This window comes from Quercus lobata, chromosome 2, assembly GCF_001633185.2.
Source record: "Quercus lobata isolate SW786 chromosome 2, ValleyOak3.0 Primary Assembly, whole genome shotgun sequence".
NCBI classification, from domain to species: domain Eukaryota; kingdom Viridiplantae; phylum Streptophyta; class Magnoliopsida; order Fagales; family Fagaceae; genus Quercus; species Quercus lobata.
Genome location: NC_044905.1, coordinates 31,248,330 through 31,256,289, shown reverse-complemented (window position 1 = coordinate 31,256,289; position 7,960 = coordinate 31,248,330). Strand labels below are relative to the sequence as shown.

The 7,960-nt window shown below is 39.3% G+C and overlaps 1 pseudogene; it reads left to right on the top strand.

The window, feature by feature from the left end:
- Window positions 1-587: 587 nt before the first annotated feature.
- LOC115964477 lies at window positions 588-7,742 on the top strand (annotated as a pseudogene).
- Window positions 7,743-7,960: the final 218 nt, after the last annotated feature.

Below are 7,960 nucleotides of genomic sequence, written 5' to 3'. Positions count from 1 at the left end.
ACCACTATTGCTAGTGCTCTAACAAGTACCAAGAACTGCTGTTTGTTGTTTAAATGTCCAAACATGTGGGCCCCACACTAAGTTCTGTATTTGGTAAGGTGTGTTGTTGAAGTGGTATTTAAGTTATGTTGTCCCAAATATATTACCTTTTAGTTGAAATACATTGGGCCCACCTGAAGTGACTACACCTCAACGTCTCTTCTCCCTCACGCCATTGGTCCTTTCTGAGTCTCTACTCTTTCCATCCTTTCCGAAGCTCACTTCTCCTCTCTCTCTTGTACAACATTAGTCCCATCACCATAGAGTAGCTAATCCTTCATTAACCCTTCATTAATCCCACCCACCCACTTGAATCCCTCATCACTCATCCCGACAGCCACCTGTATAAAATAAACCACGTAGTACACACAACTTGAGCAATTATCTTCGTCGTAATTCGTAAGCATACCTTGGCTTCCTCATATCATTGACCAAAGTTTCAAATCCATTAGTTGTCAAACTACGCTAACCTAGCTATTGTGTAAGAAGGCTAAATTATTCTAGTTGCGCAAGAACATTTCATTGATTGTCACAATTAAGCTCCATTCATGGAACACACTCAACAAATGTCGCCCCACATAGCCATTGTGCCCAGTCCAAGGATGGGTCACCTAATCTCACTCGTTGAACTCACCAAGCGACTCGTCCTTCACCATGGTTTCTCAGTTACCTTCATTATTACCACTGATGGGTCACCAATGAAACCTTAAAAAGCTGTTCTTGAATCCCTTCCCGATGCCACATCCTCCATCTTTCTTCTTCCTGTGAGCTTTGATGACCTTCCTGAGGATGTTAAAATTGAAACCCAGATCGGACTTAGCCTAACACGGTCCCTCCCTGCTCTACGAGACTCATTCAAGGTCTTAGCTGAGTTAACTCGGCTAGTGGCCTTGGTGAGTGATGTATTTGGTACGGATGCTGTTAAAGATCAAAAACTAAACAGAGTATTCAAATCAAGCAAAGAAAATCAAAGAAAATACAAGAGACTTCAAGAACTAGAGAGAGAATTTTCTGAGTAAGAGAGAAAATTCTTATTGCTCAATATCTGTAATTACAAGAAGTGAATGAATTATAATGCACTACTTTACATTTATACTATGGAATACTACTCTACCAGAAGATAAAAGAGCGGGAAGATCACTAACCGCCTTTAACAGATTTTCCTATTTACATGCCTCCAATAATGATTAGCCATCTGTCTACTAATAACTCAGCCAACTCTCCCATATGTATTTCACGTGCTGCACTTATCCTTTTAATACTACGAGTAGCTTTCTTAGCAAAACACCAATACTACTGTCGTTTAGACTTATTATCTTCTTTTGTACTTTAGTCTTCTTTACACGAGCCTTGCTGACTTTCTTCACCACTGCTTCATTCTTACTCCTTTGATCATGCTTCTTAATAGTCCCCCTCAAGACCAGAGCTGCCTCTGAAGTGGAAACAACTTCTGTGTCTTGGAAAGGCTTTGGATAAGTGATACAATTACTGAATATGTTCAGCAAACCCAATCTATTTATCAAATTCATGAAAGCTGATACACCTAAAGCCTTTGTAAACACATCTTCCAACTGCATATTTGTCTTGACATGGAAAGTCTTGATCATGCCTGATTGAATCTTTTCCCTTATCGAATGACAGTCAACTTCAATGTGCTTTGTTCTCTCGTGAAACACGGGGTTCGCAGCTATGTGTAAGGCAGCCTTATTGTCACAATATAAAAATGCAGCTTTGGAATGTTGAATTTTGAAATCCTCAAGCAAAAAGAAAAGCCAAGTGATTTCACAGCAAGTTGATGTCATGGATCTGTACTCAGCCTCAGCTGAGGATCTTGAAACAATATTTTGTTTCTTGGATCTCCATGAAATCAAATTATCTCCAAGAAATACACAATATCCTGTTACTGACTTTCTTGTATCTGGGCAACCTGCCCAATTTGAATCACAGAATGCTTTCAATTGGAAATCTGATTGAGCTGAGAAGAAGATACCCTGTCCTGGAGTACCTTTAATATACTGTAAAACCCTATATGCTGCTAGTAAATGGGGCTGTCTTGGTGCACTTAAGAACTGACTTAACCTATTTACTACAAAACATATATCAGGCCTAGTCGAAGTTAGATACATCAATCTACCAATCAGCCTTCTATATTGGGATGGATCATCAATCAAGTTGCCTTCACCCTTGGACAACTTAACATGCTTCTCCACAGGGGTCTTCATAGGCTTGCAACCAAGCATTCCTGCATCAATCAGCACCTCTAAAGCATATTTTTGTTGGTTAAGACTTATACCTTTCTCATTTCTAGCCACTTCTAACCCCAAGAAATATTTCAGACCACCTAGATCTTTTATGCCAAACTTAGTATCCAAGATTTTCTTCAGGTCTGTCACACATTGGGCATCATTACCAGTGATCAAAATATCATCTACATATACCAAAAGGGCTGTGAAACTTGAACCCTTTAAGTGCACAAAAAGAGCATAATCTGACTTGGATTGTACAAAACCAAGTTCACTAATTGTGGCTGATAACTTTGCATGCCACTGTCTGCTTGCTTGCTTCAAAACATAAAGGGACTTTCTCAATTTACACACAAGAGGTCTAGAACCAGAACCACCAACTGAACCATCTGAACGAGCAACTGAACCATCAACAGAACAGTCCCCCTTGCTGTGAAATCCCTTGGGCAAGGACATGTACACTTCCTCATCTAAATCCCTATGTAGGAAAGCATTATTTACATCCAATTGATGTAAAGGCCACCCTTTGACTGCAGCAATGCTCAACAAGACCCTGACAGATACTGATTTAGCAACAGGAGAGAAGGTCTCAGAATAATCTAAGCCTTCCTGTTGAGTATAGCCCTTTGCCACCAACCTAGCTTTGTATCTCTCCACTGAACCATTATGATTATATTTAATTCTATATACCCACTTACAACTAATTGGACATTTACCAAAAGGCAAAGGTACAATATCCCAAGTGTGATTCATTTCCAATGTTGAAATTTCCTTGTCCATTGCAACTTGCCAGGCCTTGGACTTCATAGCTTGATGGAAAAACTCAGGTTCAACCTCAGCATTTACAGCAAGGGCAAAGGATTGATGGGAAAGGCCAATGTTAGCATAAGAAAGATGGTCAGCGATATCATAAGGACTACTTGAAGAGGGCTTATGAAAAATGGAGTTGCAGGAGTAATCTTGTAAATAAGAGGGAAGTCTATATGGCCTAGTAGATTTTCTAAGCTGAACAGATGAAATATCAGGAATATGGGAGTCCAAAACAGTAGGAGTAGGAAGAGAGTTTAATGTTGCAGTAGGTTGGGTAGAGACAACATCTGTAACAGATGTATCAAGAGGGATAGATTGAAAAGGACTAGGTTCATTTGGTAAGGGAATTGAATCTATGGGAGTAGGAATAGGTATGACAAGTGGAGAAATTGAGTGAAAAGGATCAATGTGCTAAGAAGATAAATCTGATTGAAAAGGCAAGATAGTCTCATGGAAATGTACATCTCTTGAAATAAAGACTGAATGTGTAGCAAGGTCCATCACTTTATATCCTTTAATTCCAAGGGGGTAACCCAAAAATACACACTTTACTGCCCTTGCTGAAAATTTGTGCCTGTGATGTGCAAGTGTGGAAGCATAACAAAGGCAACCAAAGACTTTGAGGTGGGAAAAGGATGGAACTTGACCAAATAAAACCTCATAAGGTGTTTTGTTCTCAAGGACAGAAGAGGGGAGTCTATTTATGAGGTATACAGCTGTGAGTACACAATCTCCCCAATATGCTAAAGGCACATTTGATTGAAATTTAAGTGCTCTAGCTACATTTAGACTATGTTGATGTTTCCTCTCTACAATTGAGTTTTGTTGAGTGGTTTCAACACAACTTAAATGATGAAGTATGCCTTTGGACTTGAAGAAGTCTTTCAACAGAAACTCTGTACCATTATCTGTCCTAATGCACTTAATTTTTTTATTAAATTGAGTTTCAACAAAAACATAGAATTGTGGTAATAGGACTTGTGTTTCTGACTTAGACTTCAACAAATAGATCCAAGTGCATCTAGAGAAATCATCAACTATTGTAAGGAAATATTTGTAACCATCTACAGTAGGAATAGAGAAACGACCCCACAAATCACAATGAACAAGAATAAATGGAAAAATAGAAATATTATTGCTAGAAGAAAAAGGCAATCTTTTCTGTTTTGCTATTGGACATACATCACAATGAGCATTCTTATTACACTGTACAAAAGGCACAATTTTATTTAAAAACTCAAGTTTACCACTTGAAGGGTGCCCTAGCCTGAAATGCCAAAGATCAAGCTGAGTGCAAACAGAATGATAGAAAGGTAAAGCTGGAATATGAGACAAATCCTTGTTAGTGAATTTGGTATCCAGCAGGTACAATCCATTTTGCTCTCTACCCAGACCAATCGTGCTCCAAGGAGCAAGATCCTGAATGAAGCAAAATGAACCAAGAAAAATAAGGCAGTAAGCTTGTGTTTTGTTCAATTGACTGACTGAAATCAAATTGAAAGTGAAAGAAGGAACACACAACACATCAGTGAGAATTAAAGTTTCTGTGAGATGTACAATTCCAATATGAGTTACTAAAGCCTTTTCACCATTAGGTAAGTGAACAAAAGAGTTAGAGACACAAGTGACAGAGCTAAAAACTGATATGGAGTGCACCATATGATCAGTGGCTCCTGTGTCAATGATCCAACTGCTATTGTGAAAAACTGATCTATTAACTAGCTTGGCATTAAAAACAGTGGAATTTGGCATGGAAATGATTGAAGGACAAAAGGCTTTACCTGAAAAGTTATTCAGGTAGTTTGAGGTAGAGGCACTTAATGCCAATGGTTGCTGTGAAGTGCTTGCTCCTCCAGAAGGTAAGCTAGCTGACTACTGAGAGGTTGAATGCTGAGTATCACCAACAGACTGTGAATTCAAGAAAGCCAAAAGCTGCTCACATTGTGACTTGGAGATTGGAAGCTGTGGAAATGAAGGACTTAAGCCTTCACTGGTTTGAGCATGAGTGACATTCCCAAAAGTTGGCACCTGATTCCCAAAGCCTGGTACTTGATTATGAGTAACTTGATTTGCCATGGACTTATTTCTGAACTTAAATCCTGGTGGAAACCGTGTAGCCTATAGCACTTCTCCATAGTATGCCCTGATTTCCCACAATGAGCGCAGATTGGTCCTTCCTTCTTGAAATTTCCTTTGCCATTATGTTTTGGACCAGATCTTGCATCAGAATAGAATGCTGTGGCTTCAATTGGATGAGTTGTGACTGCTCCTGAGAAATCACCATTCTTGAAGCTTCTTTGTTTCTCTTCTTGCAAGATTAAGGAAAGAACTTTGTTGATATCTGGTAAAGGCTCATAAAGCAAAATCTGGCCTCTAATTGCTGAATAGGAATCGTTTAATCCCATCAAGAATCTCATCACCTGATCACGATCACTGAGATCTGAAACAATCCTTTGAGATCCACAAGTACAGGGACACTTGCAAAGAGGAATGGTTTGATAATTGGCCAACTCATCAACTAAAGCTTTGCACTTTGTATAACAATCCTCCATTGAGAATTGGCCTTGCACAAGATAGGCAGACTCCTTTTGAAGCTCAAAAATTCTTGGTCCACTTTTCTGAGAAAATCTGTGGCGCAAATCAAGCCAGATTGCTCTAGCATTATCTGTGTACATGATACTAGAACCAATTCCAGGTGAAACTGAGTTGATGATCCAGCTCAAAATAGCCATGTTGCATCGAGTCCACAGAATGAATTGTGGAGATTCTGGATCTGGAACTGGTATTGTACCATCGACAAATTCAATTTTATGTCTCACAGTGAGAGAAATGATCATCGATCTAGCCCATGGAAAATAGTTCCTTCCACCAACCAATTTTTCAGAAACAAGTTGGACTGTGTTACTGTCACTGCTGCTAAGAAGGAATGGATTGACAGAATCTCCATTCACAGTAGAAGAAGATTGATTGTTGGAAGAAGTTTGATTATTGGATGCTTCTTCTGTGGACGCCATTAACGAAGCTTAGAATCTTGAAGAAAACAAGATGAATTTTGGAAATTCGAATCGGAAATTAAAGAAAACTTTCTGATCGGATTTTGTTTAGAGCTCTGATACCATGTTAAAGATCAGAAACTAAACAGAGTATTCAAATCAAGCAAAGAAAATCAAAGAAAATACAAGAGACTTCAAGAACTAGAGAGAGAATTTTCTGAGTAAGAGAGAAAATTCTTATTGCTCAATATCTGTAATTACAAGAAGTGAATGAATTATAATGCACTACTTTACATTTATACTATGGATTACTACTCTACCAGAAGATAAAAGAGCGGGAAGATCACTAACCGCCTCTAACAGATTTTCCTATTTACATGCCTCCAATAATGATTAGCCATTTGTCTACTAATAACTCAACCAACTCTCCCATATGTATTTCACGTGCTGCACTTATCCTTTTAATACTACGAGTAGCTTTCTTAGCAAAACACCAATACTACTGTCGTTTAGACTTATTATCTTCTTTTGTACTTTAGTCTTCTTTACACGAGCCTTGCTGACTTTCTTCACCACTGCTTCACTCTTACTCCTTTGATCATGCTTCTTAATAGATGCTTTTGATGTGGCTAAAGAATTCGATGTTTCGTCTTACATTTTTTACACTACAAACGCGACGGTTTTGTTGTTGAGCTTTTATCAAAAGTTTTCTTGTGAGTATAGAGACTTGCCTGAACCGCTCAAATTACCTGGGTGTGTGCCGATCCATGGGAGTGATTTTCCAGATCCAATGCAAGATAGAAAGAATGCGGCCTACGAAAGGATTAAATTCAGTACTAAACTATACTCTCTTGCTGCTGGAATTATGGTTAATAGCTTCATAGATTTGGAGCCTGGTGCTTTTAAAGCTTTGAAGGAAGGAGGAGGTGGCAAGCCACCGGTTTACCCCGTTGGACCGCTAATTCAGTCCGGTTCAGATTGTGGGGTTGGTGAGTCTTGAGTGTTTGAGGTGGTTGGATTAGCAGCCAAGCTAAGTGAGTTAGTGTTATATATTTCATTTGGTAGTGGTGGGACTCTTTCACATGAGCAGCTAAATGAATTGGCCTTAGGACTTGAAATGAGTGGACAAAGGTTTCTTTGGGTTGTTAGGAGTCTACACGAAAAAGCAGCCAATGCTACTTACTTTAGCATCCAGAGCATCAATGACCCTTTTCATCTTCTTCCCAAGGGGTTCTTGGAGAGGACCAAACAGGTGGGTCTAGTGGTGCCCTCTTGGGCTCCTCAAATTCAGGTCCTAAGCCATGGCTCGACCGGGGGGTTCTTGACCCATTGTGGGTGGAATTCAATTCTAGAGAGCATTGTGCATGGCGTGCCATTGATTGCATGGCCACCCTATGCAGAGCAAAGGTTGAACGCTACATTGCTAGCTGATGATTTGAAGGTTGCATTTAGGGTCAAAGTGAATGATAACGGCCTGGTAGGACACAGAGATATTGCAAACTACTCTAGAAGCCTAATTGAAGGAGAAGAAGGGAAATTGCTCCGGAACAAAATGAAAGAGTTGAAGGATGCAGCTGAAAAGGCATTGAGCAAAGATGGGTTGTCTACAAAATCACTAGCCGAGGTGGCTCAGTTATGGAAGAGACACAAAAAATGATGTCCTTAATTACTAGAACATGATAAGGATCAGTATGGTGTGCTTTCTTGTGCTTTGTCTTGAATTTATTTCAAATTATTTCTTTTGTTTGTCAAATGCCATCTCCTGCCTTTACTACATCTTTAACACACAAACACACGCACGGATCATTTACGTTAAAAATTTCATGGGGTGAATGAGGTTGGATCATAGGTGTTTTGTCTCTCTTTCAAAATAGG